The sequence below is a fragment of the Theropithecus gelada genome, chromosome 4, assembly GCF_003255815.1.
Source record: "Theropithecus gelada isolate Dixy chromosome 4, Tgel_1.0, whole genome shotgun sequence".
NCBI lineage: Eukaryota > Metazoa > Chordata > Mammalia > Primates > Cercopithecidae > Theropithecus > Theropithecus gelada.
Genome location: NC_037671.1, coordinates 109002383 through 109027902, shown reverse-complemented (window position 1 = coordinate 109027902; position 25520 = coordinate 109002383). Strand labels below are relative to the sequence as shown.

General features: G+C 39.2%; 1 protein-coding gene across 3 annotated transcripts in view; it reads left to right on the top strand.

Annotated features, from left to right (window-relative positions):
• Window positions 1–25520, top strand: part of ARID1B (AT-rich interaction domain 1B) — a 444496-nt gene that overhangs the window by 287317 nt on the left and 131659 nt on the right. The gene's annotated exons all lie outside the window — the stretch shown is intronic.

The window sequence follows — 25520 nt, the reverse complement described above, 5'->3', positions numbered from 1 at the left end:
CTTTTGTCTGTGCATTTCAGAATTTACAAAATGCTTTCTAGGAGTTTAAATGAGATAGAATGCATTTTGTTTTAGAACAAGGAGGGGAAACATTTATTTCAGTGCTTGTTGCTTAATCAACATCTACACTGCCACTTCACATCAGCTTCTGTCCTTTCCAAGTGAATTAGTTCTTGTGGGCAGCACGTCAAGAGGAAGTGTATTGTTCCTGGCAGGGCACTTGAATTTCTAATTACCAGATTCCTGACTTAATTGCAATTACCTGGACACCGAGGCAGGGTGAACTTTTGGAAAGGAATGTAATTAGTGAAACAGGAATTTTACTGCCAACTCCCTGTCTAGATACCAGTACTAAAGAGACCACTGATAAGTCCACATCTGGGAAAACAATCCATCAGTCGATAAAGACAGTTCTTAAGGTAAATTATATAGCATAGTGCCTCTCAGCTCTGAATTTAGAGACCAATACGATGGTAAAGCAGAGAGTGTTCGATGTTTGCATTGTAATAGGGTATAGTAGGCATGTGCACAACTTTTTAAGATTATCTGGAACAAAAATAATTATTAATAATTATTTGCAAAGTAGTGTGTATTTGTATGCAAACACAAACATTACATACTTTGATTAATAAATGTAAAATTCCAAGGTCTAGTGCCATAGAAGAATAAATAATTTTTCAATATCACTTGTTTCACTAGTAGTTTTTCTTAAATAATACTTTTCAATAACAACAAATTCACACACAACAACTAAGTTTCAATCTGGTTAACATATAGATTTAAAGTAATTTTGAAAGCATTTTAATATATGTGAAGCAAAATCTGAACTATTTTTTTTTACTATTCTTTCCTTGTCTTACCACTTTCAAGAGCCCGACCATGCTGTCTTGGCACAGATTCACGATCCTGAGATGCTAATAAATATCTGCTGATGGTTTACTTTACACATTTTTGATTCAGTCCTTAACCCCCTGCTATTTTTTCCTTCTCAGCTTCTCTGGGCTGTCCTTCCTTTCCATCTCAACAAATTCCTTGTCCACACCAAGGTTAATTTTGCCCATCTATGGTTAGTTAACTCACAAATGATCTTTTACAGCTTCTTCCCCATGGAGCTGCTGGTCTTTTTTATTTTCAGCCTTTTTAAAAAATGTTACAGAGTGGAGTGCTCTGCCCACTCCCCACCCGGCAACCTGCTGTGGCACCTCTGGATGGGCAGAGGGTCTTCTGTGGTCTGTCTCACCTCCTGTGGACTCTCGACTCTGGCTGTCCCCTCAACCGAGGCGATCTTTTTTTTTTTTCTCTGTCAGAGTTTAATTCCTTCTAATTCTTTAACTGTAGTATCTCCTATTTGTGTCTTTCTTCATTTTATCGTATATTTATTTTTACCGCATTAAGAGCCTAGCTGCATTTGAATTTACATTTGTTAGCTGTTTGCATAATGGCAATTATAACAGTAAAGTTTTAAATGGGAGCAATAATAGTTAAGTATCTCAAAAAGTGGTGAAGATAGAGTTACATTACTTATCGGCAGCACCTAGAATGGTACCGAGCCTGTGGAAGTGCTCCTAACGTCACCCCTGCGAGGTGTGGCAGGTGATATCCCATTTCATAGAGAACAGAACAGAGGAGCCAGGAGGTGAAGTCCCTTGCTTGACATCTCACAGTTGTGGGGAGGAGTTTGGGCAGTGGGCGTCGGTATTTTAACTCATGGTTATTACTGCTTTTACCATCTCAGGGTTGTCAGATTTAAGAAAAAAAAAAAAAAGGTTGCCCAGTTGTAGTCGAATTTCACATAAGCAATGAATAAAATTTTAGTGAAAGTCCAAATATTGCATGGCACATACACTTGTTATTTCTCTGAAATACAAATTTGAGTTCCCATATTTTTTCTGATGACCCTAATCCATCCAAATAAAGTGCCTACTCTGTGCCTTTCCTTAAATAATATACCAGAAATAAAAAAGATAGGTGATTCCACCCTTTGTGTATTTTTTCACAGCATAAAAAAGCCTGTTTTTGTTTTTCAGACAACCCAATTAAGAACAATTAAACTGAGATGTCTATGCCATGTTTTTTTTCCAAACGTGCATCGTGTGGTAGGAGGAAAGTATTTTTATGGAAGAATCACCATGGTAAATTTCTCCGGCAGCTAATAACCACTGAGTTTGCAGTGGGAAAAGCGAGACAGCAAAAATGAAAGGAGCTAAAGACAGCCCATGCGTGCTGTCACTGCTGTCACTTTTTGGAGATAATAAAATGTTTGACAAAGCAGTCATGATAAGCCGAATCTACTTTTCCAAGTAACAGCTACAACATTAGGTTCTTTTGCTTTCTCTTCCTATTGTGTGTTCCCCTGTTTCTGTTTCTCCTTTTGTTTTGTTGGTTTTTTTTTTTTAGAGACAGAGCCTCCCTCTGTCGCCCAGGCTGGAGTACAGTGGCGCCATAGCTCACTGCAGCCTCCAACTGCTGGCCTCAAGCAGTCTTCCTGCCTCAGCCTCCCAAGTACTTGGGACCACAATCACACACCACCATGCCTAGCTAATTTTTTGCATTTTTTTGTAGACATGGGGTCTCACTATATTGCCCAGGCTGGTCTTGAATTCCTAGCTTCAAGCAATCCTCTTACCTTGGCCTCCCAAAAGTGTTGGGATTACAAGTGTGAGTTACCGCACATGGCCTGTTTCTCCTTTTGTTAATTGCTGTAGACAGAAGTTTGGTTTTTAAATTTTCCCTTGTATATTCATAGAAGGTATGAGGACAGGGTACCATAAGAAACTGATGACAGTGGTCCGATGAGCACTCGTTTCTTGCCTTCCTCCTGTGATGTTTGTTGTTTTATACAAAGCATCTATTAATCTGGTATGTTTTAAAATATATATATGCATATGCATATATGCCTTTGTTTGTTTGTTTGTTTGTTTTTGAGATGGAGTTTTGCTCTTGTTGCCCAGGCTGGAGTGCAATGACGCGATCTCGGCTCACTGCAACCCCTGCCTCCTGGGTTCAAGCGATTCTCCTGCCTCAGCCTCCCGAGCAGCTGGGATTACAGGCGTGCACCACCACACCCAGCTAATTTTTTGTATTTTTAGTAGAAATGGGATTTCACCCTGTTAGCCAGGCTGGTCTCGGACTCCTGACCTCAGGTGACCCACCTGCCTCAGCCTCCCAAAGTGCTGGAATTACAGGCGTGAACCACCGCGCCCAGCCTAAAATATGTTTTAAAGAAATAAGTTACTTTTCAGAATGAGAACGGATGGATCCTACTGACCATCCTCATCTTGGATTTGAAGAATGTAGAGAATCTTTAATATGGTGGCTTTTCCCTTTTTTTTTTTCTTTTAAACATTTGAATCTTAGATTACCATCAAGTTCCAAGGGAGAGAGGACAGTTTCCAGGATAGGTAAATGAGCCACCAGCCATTTTTTCATGCCAGTGTGAAATGTTGAGTAAGGGTAGAAGGGGTGGGGGCTGGGGGTCTTACACTTACGGAGCAGCAAGCAAATACCAGATGCCCTGCATTTCTTTTAACACCCCACCTTAAGAGACAGGTGGTATCATGCTACTTTGACAAAGGAGGAAATAGCCTTACAGGTTAGGTAGCTGATACAGTGGGGCATGCAGCTAAGAAAAAGCCAGTGCCTTTCCCACACCAAGATGCTTATCACAGGGGCCATTTCTTCCTCTGTTAGATATGTTTTTAGATAGTTGTGCTATTGCTTGACTTACCTATAGAAGGTGAATTTAATTCTATTATACCAGAAGAATTGAGTGTGGAAGAATAGTATGTTAACTTACCAAGCACGTGTGAGTTACCAACATAAAATGTGTGTAAAATATAAAACTCATATGAAATGTATTTCTAATGAGTGAGACTTCTCAATGTCATTGTTATGTATGGAATTACTGCCGGTGGGTAGACCTGACAATCTAGTCCTTGTACAACATCCAAATGGCTAGTGTGTTATCAGGGAGGGTTTTAGTTTTTCATGACTTATCACAGGGTGACATTTCCTTTAGCAAATGTCTGTAAGACCGAGGTCTGGTTCTCTATTTTACAAGACTCAGAAACCAATGTTACCAGGAGAATACTGAGAGATAGATGACCCCTCTCAGATGAAGACTCACGGGCCACCCTGGTTGGCACTGCTGTGCTCTACCTGCAGGCTGACCTCCGCAGGGAGAGGCCAGTCTGTGAGGGGGGGCATCAGAACATGAGGTGGTTAAATAATCAGAAGGTTTGCGGCATCCGACTAGGCTAGCCGGAAACCTGCATCTCCACAGTAGGAATCCCATTCTGGTTGTGCAGTCATCTCTAATGTTCACTGGCCTGGATTCTCTCCCCCATTGTCATCTTTGTCTTGCAGCACCTCTGAGATTCTTCCCTGGCTGATCAGCCCCTCGTTTGATACAGTTTTTCCTGAGCTATCTGAGTATATCTGGTCTGATGATAGGTACTGCCAGTTTAGGAGTTGGCCTTGCTTTTTAAGCTAACTTTGCATATGTCTGTTGAACAGGAATAGTCATGAGAATCTAAAGCTCCTTTCTCCAGAATGCATGTTTAGTCTGTAATATTAAAGAGCAAAATAAAACACTTAGAAGCTATGCTCAGTTTTTATGATGATGTGGAAACATTCTTCGTAGGGTTTCTTCTGTGGTTTGAGTGTATCATTGTTCCCAGTGAACAGTGAAGACTTGATTTGTTTTAATTTTTACTCTTCCAATGCTTCTTATTCATGAGCACTTGTAACCCAATACAAAGTCCATCAAGTGGAAAACGCACAACCCCGGCTGGATGCACCAAGAACACTTCCAAATGCACCTCTAGCTGCTGCGCCTGATGAGTGTCATGCCCCACTGTCCCCACACCCTCTCCTGACCAGCTGAGTGGACTATACTTCAGAGCTTCCGCCCTGGTGGATCCAGCTTCTAACCCCTGGCTCCGGCCTCTGCCTCATACTGCGTGCACCCCAGCCACAACCTTGGCCTGCCCCCTGCCCTTCAGCCCAGGCTCTCACTTTCTCTCCCTCTTTTTTTGATGACTACTCCCTTTCCTTCTTCTTCAGGACAAATAAGCAGTAGAGGAAGTTACTGTCTTTTGTTGTTTTATTAGGAACTGACTATAATTCCAGCAGATACTCCATTTCCAAGTCCAAATGGCTCAACCCATTCGTTCTCTACTGGAGTAGTTTGTTTAACAAAAATTATTATTTGCAAATAGTTACATTTATAGATATGAAAGTAAGGAAGTAGTGTTTAAGTTAAAAGAGTATTAAAGCAGCATTTTATCATATTTGGGGAAATTCACCTCTCCAAGTCCCTATCTAACCCATATATAACCGTGCTGGTCAAAGTCGTGAGGAATGTAACTTAAAAGAAGTTCAAAGTAATGAAAACTTGAAGGAAAATCTGAGAGAAAAATGAAAAATGCTTTCAAACGTGATACTACTGAAGATAGGAAGGTAAAATTGCCTCTCTTTTTTTAAGCCAAAACTACTTTGGCTCTGGCTATTTACTGGTTCCGTACCATAATCGGGATCTATCATTCCATATGTGTATGCCTCTGAATTCGTTAATATAAATAATGATGATGTTGTGGTTTATACTTTTATTTTAAATTCAGAAACCATCTCTAATTGAGGAAAGGTGCCTTTATGGTACAGTTACTTTCAAATACATCCAGCACTGCTTGGGTGACCCCTTGACTTAATGGGCATGTTGGTCTTTGACCCAGAACTGGTAAATGACCCCTGAAGAGAAATCATTAGAGAACTGGAACAATCATGGTAGTGGGATCAGGGGTCAAACCATTACCTACCCATAGAGACTTCCGTTTCAATTGGACTTCTTGCTTTTCTGAGAGCAGGTCATATTTTCAGGGAGAATACTGAAGAAGAGTTTAACGCACATTAGTGCTGACCTATCAGGATGAAATAAGACCATAAGGATTTGGGTGATGGCTGGTTTATTTCCTCTAATGCCATGACAAATGACTATGCTGTCATTGTGTAGAAGTCCATTTTTTAATGTAAATATTGTGGAAGCGTGACATAAATACAGGGACATGCACAAATTTAAATGTACAGCTTGATACGTTTTCTCAAAATGAACACACTTGTGTAATCAGTACTCAGTTCAGAAACACCACCAGGACCCCCAAAGCCCCCTTATGCCTCTTTTGAGTCATTATCCATCGGTCCCCACCCCCCAGCACACTGTCTGAATTTATCCATCCGTCCCCACCCCCACCACACTGTCTGAATCAAAGTCAGCTAAATTTCCAGTCGCCGATGGTCACTAATGGTAAGCCTTTTTTCAGTCTTGCCTACAAAAAACAATCTTCTTCACTTTAAAATATAAGAGGGTTTGTGTGAAGAAAACACAAAACTTATTCAAGGAGTTTCTGTCAGTATCAGTTTTTACTGTTTCATACAGTAACTAAAAGAAATTTTAGACAAGATGGATGTCATGGAAGAGAATATTCTTTACTTTCAAAATCAGTTACTCAAGAGTTACCCTTTAAAAATTACAGAAAGGAAGAAAAGGTGTAGTTCAATTCTTTTCTATTTTGGTTTTACTATTCTTTCTTCTGTAATTACTGTTTTCTGAGGACTGTATATAATCTCAGAATTTTAAATGGTCTCCTGACAATTAAATACAAAATATAATGCACAATTAGTTTTAAAATATCTTCCATTAAATATATAAATATCTCAATGAAGAAAGTTTTAATTTTAATGACATTTTTGGGCCAAAACACTGTCTTGCTTGTATGATGATATTATAGCCCTTAACGGATAGCTTATGTCTGAGTTCATGGTGGTCTTTTGTTCCAAATAATAGAATCATTTAGTCCCTTCGTTAGGATACTGGGAGTGGTGTTTTGCCATTTTCTGTTCCCTTGGAAGATCTGGGAGGTAATTATTTCAGTGGGAGAGATTTCATTTTCCATCAAAGCAAAAATAATACTTGTTTTGCTAGGAGAGGAAGGAGATGCACTTGAATTATTAAATGATTTTAATTTCAGAAAAACCGTGAACCTCCTGGAAAACACTGATAGAGCACAATTTTTAAAAATTTCTTTCTCTGGCTTGTTTTTTTTTTTTTTTTCCTTTGGTGTGGGAGTAGAAAGGAGAAAAACATGTATTAGAGGAGTGGACTTCAGAACATTGAAAACAGGCTTTGAAGACAGAGAGCTGGACTGAAATTATGGCCCAACCACCTCACCCTCTGAATCTGTTTCCTGTGTATGAAATGCAGTTAGTTGTCCCTACTTATTGAGTAGGCTGTCAGGATTAAATGACATTAAAAAATGGTTTGGATAAAAAAGCAAAAAGTGCTATTATTTGTTCTCACTGTTTGCCAAAGAGATTCCACGGCTTTCTTCTACATCATTATAAACAAAGATTTTTAGCAGTATTTTTACTAGTTTATCAATGAAGAAATTGAGGTCTCAGAGCTAAGTCAAGTGTTTAAGGCTGAATGGCTAGTAATCAGTAGAAGTAAGGAGTGAACCAAGTTCAGGTCCCAAAACCCATGCTCCTAACCACTAAGCTCTGCTCATCTGTCAGGGAAATACAGGCCATCTACTAGTGCCAAGCAGGGTCACTGTGACAGCGCATCCAGTGTTAATTTCTTGAGAACAAACGGGGTTTGAAACTGGCCTGGTGCACTCCGCTAAGACAAGAGTCTCCCTGCTCCCCTCATTCCTGAGAACGGGGTACAGTTTCCTTCCACAGAGGAACCATGGTTGTATGGGGCTGCATCTTGCCCATAGGGCCACCTTTTTTTGCTTCTCACAAAGGTTCTTCCACTCAAATGTGCACGTAGAGTTTCCTGTATCATTTAGCTTAGCAGTGATAGGTTAAGGTTTTCAATAATATTGATTATTTGCTGGATCTGCCCGACCCTTTGTCTGCTTTCCTTGCTTTTTACCCTGTGTATGGTCATTGACCTGTTTGTTTATTCATACAGAAAGTATTATAATATGCACTTGTTCTGCATATTGTGCGGTGCCTGTGTTTTTCTGTCTTTTGCTCTCTTTCCCCATTTTCGTCTTGTCCCTTTATTCCCCCTTTCTTCCTGTATCCTGCCATATGTAATTGTGGAGTATACATGGTCAGCTTCTCCTTAGGTGCAGTTAATTCCACAGTCAACTGTTCTCAGGAACTTAAATTCAGCTTGTGCCATACCCCATATATTTAAGACCTAAAACAATTACAGATAACTTCAGAACTTTATACGATAAACTATTTATCACATCCATTGGCACCAGGGATCCATTGTAAGTTGAGAACTGTGCTAGATCGCAGATGGTTTCCTTCATGGACTGTGATTTCACAAAACATCCTGTCTTCACAATTTGGTTCTCTTATATTTCACTCTTGTGCATCCCATGGGGAATCAGCCGACAGAACAAAAATCCGTTGCCTTATCAATTCGAGCAGAATTATTAGCACTCATGACAAAATACATTTTACTTATTGCTTTTTAAATTCCCTCTGAACTTAATCATGAATTTTTGTGTTGTATTAGAGGTGGGTCTCCTGCACAGGTCAGGTAGGCTCATGATGAAGACATTCTCTTCTGCCTGTGTTGGTGGGAGGTAGCTGTCTTCAGCTGAATCTGATGATGGACTCTTGGTTTATGGACCTGTGCACAACGCAGGCTGTTGGGGATCACCCACAAGGAGATACACTAAATATTAATATGTTTGCAAGTCCAAGCAGTTGGAGAACTGGAGAAAACATTCTGTGAGACCCACCAAAGGGTGGAAATTAGAAAACAAGAGATCTATTTTAAGTCACCAAAGGATCTATCAAAGTGTATCCTGCTTTTATGCATACTGTGACATTTCTGCTGCATAGTTTTGCATTTTGCTCTTCCTTTTATCATTTACAAAGTTATATTTTTACTAAATGAAACAAGATTTTGAGATCGTCATGTGCTTACATAGTGTGAAACAACTGTTAGAGAATGCACTTAACTAGAGACATACACCCTGTCACACACGTGCGTACACAGGTGCACACAAAACATCCTCTGCCCTCTTGGATGCAGCTATCAATATCTGCGCTGATGCTGTTAATGAATACATCTAGAAGCTGCTTCCTAATGTAGTCTGTGTTTGTAGAACCTGTACGTAGTTTTGATCTGAATAACGTAGCTTCTCCGGACTTCTGTTTCACATTTCGAAAACACAGAATAGGAGTAAATGTCTACTGTGGTCTTTCAGTTCTGAAAATTCTGTGCAGTTCTAAGTGTTTATCTTCTGAGTGAAATTTAGCCTCCCCCTACATTTTAATGTTTACCTTCTATCACGTTTTTATCTGAAATACTGTGGTTATTTTTTTTCTTTTTCTGTACTCAAGTGTGAGCTCCCTTAACATCTGCTAAACTGCTCTAAGAATTGATGACGTCTAGTTTGGCTGAGAATAACATAGGTCAGCTGTCACAAGTCTAAATATAGCTCCATTTATTTTTTATATTATTCATGTCCTGAGTGTGTCAGGTATGGGAACCTTGCTTTTACTATTTATTGCTGTTGTCAGAATATTCAGTAGCAAGTTCCTGAAGACTGTTTATGGCTCTCATTGTCAACCATGGGCCACCTAGTTATAAAGCCATTAATCTAATAAAATTTAATATGATGTTTGCAACCTATTGCAAATTTAACACTACTAATTTCTTGCAGGTAGGCTACAGTTACTACAGTTACTTAGCTGCTTCAGAAATGTTCTCTGACAAAACCCACTTTTCCTCACCAATGTAAAGTGAGGCCTCTCGGTTTTTTGCCACTCTTGAACATTTAAATTCCCTTTGCTCCAGCATGTATTCATGTTCCTTGTACCAGTAATGTTATGTTATTCAAGGGCAATCCTGTTTGAATGCTCAGAGCATAGACCAATTGCCAGTGCCTCAAGCAAACATGGAGCCTTTTTCCTGTGAAGAATCAGTATCAGCTTGACACTAATGATCATGAGTGGTAGGTAATGAGAGGTTGCAAGCTAGTGGAAAGGAATCCCGCAAACATACCTTTCTTTGTAACATACCAGTACTTAACACTTCAGCTTCTAGGACTGACTAGTTGACTACATGAAGCGGCATTCCAGCGTCCTAGCCTATAGGAATAACATTTTTCCTTGGAAATTGTAGTTGTTCTTTTAAAAGGCATGATGTTATTCATTTTTCCTGATAGAGGATAGCAAGTAGGTCAGTTGATAGCATAGCTGTTTTTGCATACGTATTATGTGTAAAGATATGTTGTCTATACCTAAGAAAAAAGACTAGAAGGAAATAGGGCAAACTGTTACAATTTAGTTAGCTCTGAATAGTGGCACTACTGATTTTTTTTTTTTCTATTTTGTTTTCCAATGTGTTTCCCTTATTTTTTTTTTTTAAGAATAAGAAGCTGTGTTACCTTAAATTGTTCATTTTCTTTTTTTTTAAAGAAAGATAAAATATATTTCTCTTATTGCTAAAAGATATATTTTTTAGTTAGTAGTACGTGAAATGAAGTCTATCAGATCTTTTTTCCTTTGCATAAAAATCTGTATTGGAATTATTGTTAAGTTTTGATATTCTAAATTGCTAAATATCAACATCTCTTCCTATTGCTAATATACTGACACCTCCTTTTTTGTTACTGGTTAAAAATCTTCAATAAAATAAAGTTAACACTGAATGTCACTTCATAATTACAGTAATGATCACACAGCTGTGCTTTGCTCAGTTTATAATATATGTCAGCATCAGTTTAGGAGCTCAGCATCGTTTCCTGCCCAGATATAATTCTTCAGACAATTCTTGTGGTCAGTACTAAGGGTAGTCAATCAGGCCAGGAGTTCAGGTATGAAGTTCCGGGGCGTGCGGCAGTATCCCTCGCCCTTTGCAGGTCTCCTGGCCTTTATGTGTTTGTTTATTTACTTGCTTACTTATTTTCTTACTTTTCAAGTATTTTACTTTGCTAGATTAGGAACAGTTTTATTTACGAGCATGTGAATTTTTGAGGAGGAACTCTTACACTTAAATGAACCTGTAAGAAGCCCATAGAAAAGCAAACGCCTGCAGCGCTAATAATGAGAACTGACAAGGCAATCCTGCTGGGTTTATTTATGACCTTCTGCCTTTGTTAGCTCTTGTGAGAAATTCCTTTCTAACCATAACAATATTGTTGGAGTTTGGCACTGTACAGAGAAATCCTGCCGAGCCCTGGGGCCCACAAACTGGCACTCGTGCAGCTCGGAGCAGATTGCTGTGCTCCTCGTAGCTTTACATTTTTTTCCTTCACTCTTCTTTTATTTAATTTCTAAGTAACATTTATCAATCTTCATATGTTTATGTTTAAAGATGCTGCTTTTATTCTCAGAGCCAAAATTCATTTTATCCTTAGTGCAATGTCTTATCTACTTGGCAGTGTTGAGAAAAATTCAGAAGAGGACAGGATACAGAAGGCAAGAAGAGGCAGGTGCACTCCACACAAGGGCATATCACGGAAGGTCCCATCACACTCTGCAGACTGATGGACTGCCGTGGTGCTCCTAAACAATCTCACGTGGTGACACATCCTAAGAGCAAAAAGTGAGCTCAGTAGGACAAATGGACTCCAGATTATAGTTCTAGGATACTCTTTCCACTCCATTTCATTACTTTAAGACTTCTACAATTTCCAAATGAAACAGGAACTTTAAAAGCATCAGTTCACGAAGAATTGTCTTAAAAATTGTAATTTCCTTTGAAAGTAGAACAAAACAAAACAAAACAACAAACAAACATACAAACATTAAGCATGTAACTCTTAGAATGAGATCATTGACAAGATTGTTGAGGAGTTATTCCGGGCACAGGTGCTGCCTATACCTGAAGCAGTGGTATTCATTGTTTCTGGATAATTGGTCCTATTCCAAGAGTTGCCAGCAGTGACAGAGTAACAATTTATTTTATAAAGTCAGTGTAAAGTATTGATAGGCATGTGACTTCTGTTTCTTCTGAGAATCTTCAGGTTCAAGATGCCAGCTTCTGTGACCCATTTAACTAGAAGTTCCTAAGTCTGAATTTGTTTGTTCGTCTTTTGGGGAAGGTTGGGTTGTTAGACTGGGGCTGGTATATCAAAAGGCCATCCTATTAAAACCCGTCTTTAGACTTTTGCTTTTTTCTACTTACCCAAAATCTGATTTTTTAGAAGTTTTCCTCAGCTGTCAGCTATCTTATTCAGGTATTTACAGACTTCCTAAATGGGGACCATAAAGAAAATGTTATCAAAAATACTAGCTTGATCAAATGTGCAAAGTATGCATATGAGCAGAATTTTTTCTTCGTCCAACTTGATCTTATCATTTCCTTATTGTATACGTCTTCACGAAGTTTTAACATCTATTCTGAAAATACTAATGTGATTTCATGCTACTGCTATTCATCTGTTTCCCATCTTTCAAACAGGATTTGTTGTTCACCTTCGAGTGGGCGTAAGTTAATATTCTCTTCATTAAGCTGTGCTGTGGTTATGTGTTAGAATCTCCAGGGTCCCCTTTTGTTTTATTTCCTTTACCAAAAAAGCTTCAGCATTTATACAGTTGGTAAATTCTCAAGTACAAAGAAGGAAGTGAAAATCCTCCCAAATCTGATCACCCCAAATCATTACTGTTAATATTTTATTCAGCACCAGTCTATACCTGTTAGGCATTTTAAAAGGCACATCTACACAAGTGTATTTTGTGTATAAATAAGCCCGCATGCTCATACAATCTTTATGATGTTTATTTTCTGTTGTTACTGGATTTTCATTCAATCTTTTCAATAAAATTATGCTGTTTATATTAATATAACATACATTTTTAATAATTTCTATATACTTTTAAATTGCTCACTACTAAACTGAGATTTAGATGGTTTCTAACTTATTGCTGTTACAATGTCCAGTTTTCTTATTTCCTGTTTTAAATTATCTTAATACTATGTGATATTATAAAGCAAAAATCAGAATAATCACTAACATATTAAATGGATTCTTTAACTCATTTAGTTCTCTCGGCTTCTTTGAGACAAAGATCCATTTTAAAGGTGAAGAAACTGAGGCGTAGAGATGTGGAATCACTTGCCCAATGTCAAACCACTGGGAAGTATTACAGCAAAGACTTGAACCAAGGCTTTGCAACCTGGGCTGGTTCCCTTCTCTAGTCAGTGCTGTCTTTGGTGTGTAGTATTTATACGCTTTAAAGAAGTGCCAAAGGCCATTTACTTAGTATAATATTGATTGTTAATATAACTATTTGCCTAACACATAATTATCTGATAAATATTTGATAAAGAATGGGATGCATTTATGCCACCACTATTTACTCACCCCATTTTTTCTGTTTTTGTTTTTGAGACACAGTCTCATTCTGTCGCCCAGGCTGGAATGCAGTGGCACAATCTCAGCTCACTGCAACCTCTGCCTCCCAGGTTCAGGAGATTCTCCTGCCCCAGCCTCCTGAGTCACTGGGATTACAGGTACACGCCACAACACCTGGCTAATTTTTGTAGTTTTAGTAGAGACAGGGTTTCACTATGTTAGCCAGGCTGGTCTCGAACTCCTGACCTCAGGAGATCTGCCTGCCTTAGCCTCCCAAAGTGCTAGGATTACAGATGTGAGCCACTGCGCCTGGCCTTACTCACCCCATCTTTTAAGTGAGATATTTTTCTACAAGTCATTTGCACGTTCTTTTTTTTTTGAGACGGAGTCTCGCTCTGTCGCCCAGGCTGGAGTGCAGTGGCCGGATCTCAGCTCACTGCAAGCTCCGCCTCCCGGGTTCATGCCATTCTCCTGCCTCAGCCTCCCGAGTAGCTGGGACTACAGGCGCCCGCCACCTCACCCGGCTAGTTTTTTGTATTTTTTAGTAGAGACGGGGTTTCACCGTGTTAGCCAGGATGGTCTCGATCTCCTGACCTCGTGATCCGCCCATCTCGGCCTCCCAAAGTGCTGGGATTACAGGCTTGAGCCACCGCACCCAGCCCAAACTCAAAATGTATTTTACCTTATAAGCAGTGTTTAAAAACAGTCTGTGTCTGAATTGTGTTTATATGTGGATGTATGCATTTATACATAGCCACTGTTTGTTGAGCACTTATTGTATGCTTCATGTTTCAGATTCACAATTGCATTTAATTCTCACTGTGGCATAAATGGTATTTTCCCTATTTTGGGCATGGTGAAATTAAGTATTCTCAGTGAATTTAGGGGGCGTGCTTAAGGTTAGGTGAAGAAATATTGCACCAGGACCTGATTTTACACCGCTCTTACCCCACAATTCCTGCTGGAGGAGTTAGCTGCCATGTTATTATTCTAACACCTTTATCACAGTAAATATTTAATGAGCACAGATCTTGGTGTCAGACAGATCATGCTTAGTGCTGCTTTATCTACAGCAACTCAGTTAACTCTCCCAACACTGTGAGTAAATTATTTATTATCCACGTGCTACACATAGAAGTGGCGTGGAGGCCAGTAGGGTTTGACTGTGTCTCAGGCCTTTGCCCAAGTCCTCCGAGTGAGTGAAACTGACCAGCAGCTGTCTGGTTCCAGAGCCTGAATTCTATTGTAATCATCCCCATCCCCCAAAACAAAAAGAACACTGTTATGATCCCATACAAATATCAAAAAGAAAACTTGAACATTGATTGCATGCCTTTGAGAAGCAGGTTTCATTAGAGGAGCAGAATAAGATGTAGCAAGAAGGCTTCACCGCACCTTCCAGAGATTTGCAGATTGTTTTTTGTTTGTTTGTTTGTTTGTTTGTTCGTTTGAGACAGAGTCTCACTCTGTCACCCAGGCTGGAACTAAGTGGTGCATGCTCTCAGCTCACTGCAACCTAATTCTCGTGCCTTAGCCTCCTGAGTAGCTGTGATTACAGTTGTGCCTCACCACACTGGGCTAATTTTTGTATTTTTGGTAGAGATGGGGTTTCCCCACGTTGGCCAGGCTGGTCTCGATCTCCCGAGCTCAGATGATCCGCTCACTTCTGCCTCCCAAAGTGCTAGGATTACAGGCATGAGCCACCACGCCCGGCCAATTTACAGATTATTGATCAGAGTTTAAGTCCAGTTTTACTTGTCCGGATATAGAATTTACCTGGATAAAGATAAATTAGGCAATATGATGGGCTAGTGAGTCAAGTTCTTTAGGTCTGTCCCTTGTTCAAAGGTATTACAATGCAAAGGAAATGTGAATTTTACTCTTGTGCCTTTAGGAGTCCCATGTCTTATTTTATGCTGTCTTTGAGACCCTTTTCAGTGGAGTAAAGTGATTGTCGGAGGAAACTTTTTATCCTACTCTAGAGCCTGGGAACGTGCTCCAGGGAACAGAGTAGTTGTTTATACAGGTGAGGTATAGTAACATCATGGCGTGGTGTATGAATGGCTCTTATGGAGAGGTAGGATGGTTGAGTGTGAAACACACTGGGTGTCCAGTGCTCGTTCCATTCCTTATTGATATTATTATTATTTTCTTTATCATCATGGTTATTATTATTGGAAGTGGAAGTTTCTTTCTGAGACCCTGAATAGGTTTATGACCACCTCCTTTTGAAGTTTTTGAAGTAACAAGTTATAAAGTGGTTATATGCTCTTGGAAAAAATTATTATGTAAAATTGCACTTGAGTGCTAGCACTTGAGGTATTAAGTGACCAGCTGCCCCTGTACAAAAATGAAAAACAACTCATTTTGGAAACCTCTTATCTAAGTGAGTCTATGAATCATAACAGAAAATAAGAAAAATGCATGGTTTTAAGTTTGACTTTTGTGGGAGTACTGCATTTATTGAATTTGATTTTAAAATATAAAAATAGTCTTCATAAAACATTTCCATGTGTAATCTAGTTAATCTAATTATGGAAAACGTTTCTGAATTCTCTACTTTTCTAAAGCATTCAGAAGTCTTAAAAATGATTTTAATGAAAATATACAAATTTTCTACTAGGATACTTGCATAATTTCATATATATCACCCAAAATGTTTATTCTTGTCTGGTTTTTACATACATCCACAAAATTTTCGATTTTCTTTCACTAGGAGGTGGAGCTTAATTCTCCTCCCGTGAGTGTGGGCTGGACTTAGTGACTCCCTTCATGAGTAGAGTATGGACAGGGAAAAATAGTAACTTAAAAATTACTCTGTAACTTAACAGTGGAGAAACCTGGTAGACACCACCTTAAACCAAGTGACCAAGGCTAACATCACCAGTGGTGAGTCATGTTGACATCATCATGTTGACATCATCATGCTGACCTCCCCACTATGGTACGATATGAAGGACACTTCACTTCAGTGGTATTTTTCCCCAAAATCTGTAAGCCCAGTCTCATCATGAGAAAACACCAAGATGTGCAAATGAAGGACATTTTGCAAAATACCTGACATGTATTCTTCAAACACGTCAAGGAAAGACTGGGAAACCGTCACAGAATGGAGGAGGCTAAGGAGACACAGCAAGTCATTGTAACATGGATGGTGGGTTGGGTCCTGGAATAGAAAAAGGACATAAGTGGCAAAGCTGGAAAAATATGAATGAAGTCTCCTAGTTAAGTGTTGTACTAGTGTTAATTTTGCACTTTCGATAAATGTGCCATGTTTTGTGAAATGTTGCTGTTAGGGAAACTGGATGAAGGATATAAAGGAACTCTTAGAAATGTCTTTGCCGTTTTTGTGTAAGTCTGAAGTCATTTCAAAATTGAAAGTTAAAAAGTTCAGTGAAGGATGAAGAACAAATACATTTTTTTCTTATGGTTCATGTGAATGGGTGGAATATCAAAATAACCAAGTTTAGTAACGTTCTACAAGTAAAACTTCTCTTTTTTTCATTGCAGACTCCATACAGTTTGTAAGTTGTGTGTGTAAGTTGTGTGTTTTTCTGTTAGGTTGTGTTTTTTTTCCCCCAAGAGGTGAGATCTCACTATGTTGCCCAGGCTGGAATGCAGAGGCTATTCACAGGTACCATAGTGTCCTACAGCCTTGAACTCCTGGGCTCAAGCAATACTCCTGCCTAATTTTTTTAAAGTTGCTAATTTATTTACAGTTCCTATAAGTCTTAATGTTCATAAGCATTTTATTGCTATACTACTGAAGAAATAAATGTCTCCAGAAGGCTCATGCCTTTTTGTTGTTTTATTTTTAGAGATTCTGTGTGCTAAGCATTGTACTTCTAAGATAAACAGTAAAGTTGTTGTGGGGTTTTTTTACCATGAGAGATGGAAGTGGTGGTGTTGATGGCTTTTCTGTCCTGAAGATTTATTGTAAACTTTCAGTTATAAAAACAGGAATCTGTAGGCAAAGTCTAAATCTTACATATTTACAGGTCTTGTTAGTTTGTCAATTTACTTTCAAAGCACATGGATCGTTAATATTTATAGGTTCATACCTGGCTATGATGTTTGTGAAGCACCAACCCATAAACCCATCTCCCTCTTCCTCAGTGTTATTAGGTGATTTTTTTTTATATAACTAAATACCTTGAGAGTCATCACCAGCAGTTTTGGAGTAGAATATAGAATTAAGAGACTATAATCTTTAGAACTGTATGTTAGTCATAGTTTTTAGATACCGTTAGGCTGTTTTAAGGTGAAGGCATGTATCTTCCAACTCATGTTTCCCACTGATTGTTACATGGACCTGAAATGAGTCAGATGACGATGTGGATCCTTAAAACTATTGCAATCTAGAAAACATGTTGCTATTTACCCATGACTCAGTTACTCAGACAATTTTGTTGTCATTGTGTTGTTTATTTGTTTAATTCTATATAATGCTAAAAATATATGGATTTTTTAAGAAGCACTTTACAGATTTATTCTTAAATAGTACCTGCAATTTGACCTGGCACGGTGGCTCACGCCTGTAATCCCAGCACTTTGGGAGGCCGAAGAGGGCGGATCATGAGGTCAGGAGATTGAGACCATCCTGGCTAACACGGTGAAACCCCGTCTCTACTAAAAATACAGAAAATTAGCAGGGCGAGGTGGCAGGCACCTGCAGTCCCAGCTACTCGGAGGCTGAGGCAGGAGAATGGCGTGAACCCGGGAGGTAGAGCTTGCAGTGAGCTGAGATCGCGCTGCTGCACTCCGGTCTAGGCAACAGAGCGAGACTCCCATCTCCAAACAAAAAAGAAAGAAAAGAAAAAATAGTACCTGCAATTTTAATTGTGTTTAAAGTATTCTTAGTCTCTTCATTGGCACCCTATTGCACAGTTTTCCTCTGTAATAATATTAAGACTCACTCTCTGGACCTCTGTGACTCCCTGGTTCCTAAAAATGTAGGCCCCTGTTCCTTGGCATAGGCACATGAGGCGATGCCCAGCCTGCCTCTCTCCTGAGCATCCCAAGTGCCTCCTGTCCCGAAATGAGCATGCACTCCCCTCGCTCTTCCTGCCCTTTGTGCCTTCGTGGATTGTCCCGTCTGCTTCCTGTCTCTCTCCCTGCCACGTGCCCCTTCCCACCACCTGTCCTGGAATGCCCTTTACTTCTGGTCCGGATGCCAGTCCCTGGACATTTACCCGTCAGTCTGTCCTCTTAGCGCTTATTAATTCACCCTCCATTATAGAATTTTCTGCACTTTATTGTCGTTTGTGTGGTTTGTCTCTCTTCATTGAGACTCAATGATAGAAGGACATTCAAGTGTACAAGTCCACATATGAATATAAAAGGTCATCCACACATAACACTGCCTTCTCCCTTTTTCTCCACCTCCTGTCACCCATCCCACAGGACTGACTACAAAACTTAGATAGGGCTTGCTTAAGGGTGACTCTAGTACAAAAATACCTTTCCCCACATTATTCAGTATCTCACTTTGTTATAAAGCTTTAATTTCATCTGTACACTATAATTTGTATTCAAAACATCATTGTTCCTGGAATAGTAAAGGGCCAGCAGTTATGCACACGAGTCTTTTTAGTGTTTTAGCACTGATATGGGGCTTGACTTGTGGGCAGGAAGGGTCTTAAGCATGTTAGACTTAAGTATGATAAAATCAGATAAAAAGCATTTTAACTGGTAGGAACAACGAAATGCCGCTAACAAGACACTGTTACTTTCTCACGTAAGAAAATATGCATAATATCTGGGGCACTTTGAAGGCCCTTGATCAGTGGTGGTATTAGTTGTTGCTAAAATCAACATTCTCAGGGCCATAATCATGAGCGTTTCTGAGGCTGGTCCTGGGAGTCTAACCAAGAAAGGAAATGTTACTTCCAGATAAAGGTAGATCCCAGATTCTATATACCCAAAACAAATTTAGACATACATTTTCGTACCAAATTGTTTTTGAGTTCAAGACTGCCCATACTGTGTTGAGAGGTCTATTTGTTGTTCTTTCTAGTCGACATAACTCCTGAGACTGTTAATAGTGGAAGAGTGGAGACTCTGTTCAAAAAAGTTTGAAAACTGAGACTATTTTAGGAACTCCTTGAGGCTTGTGCAGTGGGGAAGAAGGTCCCTTTTATGATGCATATTTCATACTCTCATTGTTTACCACTTCTAAGTTTAGAATGGCAACACGTTTCATATCAGGAGTTTTAACCCAAGGACCTTTGAGAATAGCTTTTATGTTAGATGCTCATTTTTAAATACCAAAGAAAAGGTAACCATTACAATGGTATTTATCTAAAATGGTATGTCTAACTCTGAATTTTGCTTTTGTAAAGTGTCACTTTAGCTGACTATCCTACAAATGTCCCCTTAAAATGAGAGTTATCCATAATGGAATCTTTGCCTGAGAAATAACACAAACTTATCAGGTGGAAGTCATTTCACCCAAAGGTAGTTCTTGGCCACCTCTCTTAAAGTGAATTTTGGCCCATTAGTTTTTCTTGTGTTATCTCTGACTTTTGATAGGGTTTTTTTGGAGCTTAGAACTATTTTTAAATTAACGTCGACCTTTTTTTTCCAGCTGACTTCATACATCTAAAGGGTGTGTACTGTATATACTGTCACATAATGAGGAAATAAATACGTATTTGGACGTGTTTGAATAAAAAGTGACATATGTTTAACTTGGAAAGAGGATACTCTTAAGGCCTAACAATTAGTGCTTGGAAGGATTTTTTTCCAGGGATTCTATTTTTCTAGTGCCTTTGCTTTGTTTTTTAATGTGCTCTAAGATAGGAAGTGTGAGCTTTTAACTCATTTGCTGTCCAGACAAATGAAAGCAGCAGGGACTTTTGTAGGTATCTGGACATACACTATTACAATACAGGTTAATGCAAGAAAAAGCCTTTAAACATCATGGAAATTAAACAGTCACTGTGAGAATTTTCCTTTTGTGTGTATGTGTCTCTCAATTCTCGTATCAATTTCAAGGTGTATTCATAGCACATGACCAAAAATGATAGTTCCAAAATAAGGGCGGAAGGTGTGAAGTAATTTTACACTGTGTTTCTAAAGAACCAAGAGTCTAATGACACTGGATACTTGATATCCAGGATGTTAATTAGAAACAGAGGGCTGATAATTCATTGCTAAGTTTTAATAGCTAAGTCAGTAGTTTTCAGTAGAGCATGTTTGGTAAATATTTAGAAATATTTGCATGGGCTGGATTACTTTCTATAGTGTTTGCAGCTGTATTTTTCTGTAGAGCTTATAAATTTAGTGATATTTACCAATGAACAGTCATATCCATTCTGTCTTTAGCACCGCACTTGGCACAAGAAGTCACGACCCTTAGGAAGGTGAGGATGTACTTGAAGAGAGAAAAAGAAAAAGTACACGGCTTTATTTCATTTTAATGTTCTAAAAAGGAGAAGAGACACTATTTCTGCTTTTTAAGATAATTAAGAGACTTTTTTTTGAAGACCACTGAACTGGCGTTTTAACCTGTGCTTTAAACCCATGGGAAGTCACAGTGAGAAATCATTAACTGTATCCTATTAAAATCCTTAAACAAGAGACCTGAACTGGTCTCATTGATTGAAATATCTTCTCTATTTCTGATTCAGTGTTTGTCCTCATGCTCTCCTGGGGCACTTCTGAGCAAGAGATGCCCAAATGTGTGCAGTGCTTGGCAGCTTTCTATGAGCAGCTGATCTAATACCATCAGCTAATTGTATTGAGAACCATAGCTTAGAGTATTTTCATTTGCTTTTTAAAAAACCCACTTATTTAATTAAGCAAGGGAGTAAAATTTTCTGACTTATTCCCAGTTCTCTGAGAAAGTAAAGCCACCAGTATTGACTGAATTTATCCTTTGGTGAGCTAACTTATGCTAAATTGAATACCATCAAAACCAAATATGTCTTTTGATGTATAGCAAGTCATAATGTAGCAATGTAAAATATTTTTAGGGAGGATCACGTACAATCTGTAGGCATGAGAGGGTCTTTATACTTAATGTCTGTTTCAATTATCTACAGCTTTTTAAAAATCCTTCCCATGCATCTTCTTTGTGGGACGTCCCGTCTTTATTCCTTCTAATGCTGCCTTCCCCGAGCCTGCCCCAGTATAGAGAATCTGAACATATTTGTGCTGTGTGTTAATCTGTGAATGTTTCTCTTGTCAAAGTCTGGTAAGATTGTTACTGCTTTGGTGGCATTTCATTCTAAGCAGAGTGAAATCTCTTGTACGTGTCACTAGGGTCAGAATGAAAATTTTACATGGGCAGAGAGACCGTGGAAGGATGGTGGTTACAGAGGGAGAGTCATTGCAGGGAACTGTCATTTAAATTAAGTTTTAAAGTTAAAACAGCTTCATGGTTTTGGTTTTTGAAGGCAGGGATTTTAAAAAATTCATCATTGATAGTAGGAGTTAAGTTATTTTTGGTGTGCCAGAAAATAATCAGTATTCTGAGTGAGGTCAGATACTGAAAACCCAACTTAATAGCAAGATTTCACCAGATCACATGATGATAGCAAAATGGTGATTTTACTATGTGTGAGAGTCCCATGAAGTCATTGCCTTGCCAATCACCCCATCACAAAAAGAGGACTGATTTAAGGAATGCCGTGGGGCAGGGGGACTCTCCTCGTCCCTTAAAAGAGACTGCCTGCAATTACCTCACCTGCCAGCTTTCCAGCAAGATAAATGGAAGCACTGTAGCTTGAAGGTGCCTTGGTTAGAATGAGATGCAGTAAGGTCTCTCTGTTCTTTACAGGCATCATAGATCTGATAGTACTTATAAAAGAAGAATAGAGTTGGTGCCCTGCTGACTAAATTGTCCTCTAGAGGAGTATTAGTTACAGAGCTTCTTTGTTAACTAGGCTGAATACTTAAACCACTGTTGAACTTCTTTTATGAGCATGTTTTAAGATAGCTCTACATACAGATACCCTAACTATCTGCAGGGCGGGAATATTTCTGTATAATTTACATATAAAAGTTGCGTTGAGTGTGTAACAGTGATATAATAATTATATCTTTTTATTACTCTTCTGTTACACTGAGGTCTAGTGAGCACTGAAATTCTGATGACACGTGAACACAAAGAAAGCCACCGTTTTTATATTTTTCTCTTGATACTTCCTTGATCAGCTTGTTGAATAACAGAAATGTTTTTGATGCCTTTGCAGCCTGAGTCAAGCTCTCTTAATACCCATCTGAGTCACTTTTTCAACCATAATATGGAATTTTAAGGGAGAATGGGGACGAAACTTGTAGGTTGTGCAGAGAATTACAAGAACTTCAAAGTAAAATTTCAGATTTTATGATGAGAGATTTGCATAAAATTATTTAACTACAATAGATGATTTTTCAAAAATTAAATCTTATTTGTCCTTTCCATGTTTAACTTCATACATAGTATGGGATTTTATATCTAGTTATCTACTAGATTTTTTCTGCGGAGAAACATGAAAAGCATATTTCCTGCCCAATGGCTGTTTGACTACCCCTTGATTATGAGTCATCGCGTGTGATGGGCACTGTCAGGGCCTGGACATGGACACCATCACCCATCCTGGGTTTTCATGATCCCTTCAAAAACAGTAAGAGCATATGGAGTTGTCACTCAGTATTTTTCTGAGGGATTTAGTAATGGGGTAAGTTCCTGTTCCTGTTAAAGCTTGTACCAGTCATGATGTATGGTAAAGTTACTGTGCGGTTCAGCTGAGGCCTGTTCTAATTCCTGTTTTTTCCCCAAGGAATAGGCAAAGGCAATAGAGACGGTGTGAGTACACGTGGTTCTTTAAATCAGGGGTCAGCAAGCTTTTTCCATTAAGGGCCAGAGAGTCAATATTTTCAACTTTGCAGCCCCCATGGTCTCTGTCAAGACTTCTGTTGTTGAGCCTCAGTAATCAAGTTAAATATAAAGTTTCACCGGCTGAATATGTACAGAACTGTGCATCTCACGTGCCCTGACATTTCTGCTAATCGTAAGGATTAGCATAAATGTTTATATACCTTTGAATTCTAACAATCAGATGGAATTTACTTAATTTTATTTTGGATTTTTTCTGAGACTGGGTCTCACTGTGTCACCTAGGCTGGAGTGCAGCGGCTCCTCACAGGTACCCTTGTGGCTCACTGTAGCCTTGAACTCCTGGGCTTAAGCACTCCTCCTGCCTCAGCCTCCCGAGTAGCTGGGACCACAGGCTGCTCCACCACACCAGGCTTCCGTTTTGGAGATTTGATGAACTTTTTCTAGGAGTGCTATTTTCAGTCTGCTCTGTCCCTGTTCTGTTGTTCCCCATAAGCACAGTCATTGGACATTGAAGATTTTGTGGAATGAAGACGTTTTCTGTTTTACTTAGAAAGACGTTTTTCTTCTTAGCAGAAGACATTTTGTTTTTCTGTAGCATTTCTCTTTTTGATTAGGTTCTGTCAGCTATACTTTAGAATATGGTTTTTAAAGAGAAGTTAATTATATGCTATAACAGATGATCAACAGATAAACTAAACTGTCCAGGGTACTAGGATCCTCATCCTGAGTTTGCTTCGTGACGTTTCAGGGTGCCCTGAAGAGCTATAACCAGCTCTGCTTTCCCTTGCTTTTTTTCTGACTTGCTGGTCTAGGTTTACTCTTAGAATCTTAGCATCTTCTTCTACCAGATTCTAAAGCCCTATTCTCAGAAGTCCCAGTTGTAAGCAGTGAGGTAAAATTTAACATTGATAAAATTTAGAGGGTGGAGATCTATTAGGATTGAATATGCCTTGGAAACAGTAGCATAACCAGATATTTCTGATTCCATTCTATAGTACGTAGTCTTCAATTATCAGGACAAGTATCTTTTATGCTGTAACTCAGCCCTGAGAACTCACTGGCAGCTCGCTCGGTCGGTGATCTGGGAGTCCAGTCATTGCAGTGGGGATGCACTGAGCACCTGCTGATGGGACCTCCATGGGAGCCGGGGAGCGGGGGCACACCAGTGATGCAGGCTGAAGTAAAGGCTTTGTCTGTGTCCCCTTCTGCTGACAGAGCTGAAGACAGTTTCTTCTTCCTCCTCTCTCATCTTCCTCTTTTCGTCTTTAGCACCTGCAGATCGTCCTCAGTAATGTAACCTTCAACAGTAATTTGGACACTCTGAGCTTCCATTTTTTTTGTATCTGTATCAATGGAGATTTTAATCACTGCCTCAGAGAGTACGGCGATAAAATATAGATAGCAATGACAGTGTAAAATTGGTATTAAAAAGTAAGGTATAACATTAGGACCCATTTCTGCCAACAAAACTTCTAAGAGATTTATTTTCACAATACCGTATATAAATACACACGTTATTATCTTCTTTTAATGCTACTTTATTGTAAGAATTTCTCAGCCAGGCACAGTGGCTCATGCCAGTAATCCCAGCACTTTGGGAGGCCGCGGCAGGCAGATTGCCTGAGGTCAGGAGTTCGAGACCAGCCTGGCCAACATGATGAAACCCTGTCTCTACTAAAAATACAAAAATTAGCCGGGCGTGGTGGCAGGCGCCTGTAATCCCAGCTACTCGGGAGGCTGAGGCAGGAGAATTGCTTGAACCCAGGAGGCGGAGGTTGCAGTGAGCCAAGATCATACCACTGCACTCCAGCCTGGGCAACAAGTGTGAGACTTCATCACTATATATATATGTGTGTGTGTGTGTGTGTGTGTGTGTGTGTGTATTTCTCATCAAAAAGTTTGGTTAAAATTGTGACTGCTATTACATTAGCATATCCTAGTTTGAAATTCACATAGTCCACCAATGTCAAATTCTGAAAAAAAGGACTCAAAGCCTATAGTTTTTTACTTTATGATGTAATCATTTAAGAACCAGGCATTCCATTCCTATGGTAAGTCACCAGGCAGAGTGCCGTGTGTCTTGTGTGGCACTTTGAACAGGTCTAATGGACTCGGTGCTGACAGCTGAAGGGCAAACTGTATGAGGATGGTTTTATCAAAGAGAAGTACAACTGTACTCATTTTTTAGGAGAGAGGCAAGATCTTATTGGTTCAACTTACAAACGACCTCATTAAAATCTAATAAAAAGTGGCCATGCTTTGAATTTTGGGTTGTTACCCAGAAAACTTTCATCTCTGAAGCGGACATCATTATGATTATCAAGTCGTCTTTTGATGAGATATTCATCCAAACATGTCACTCT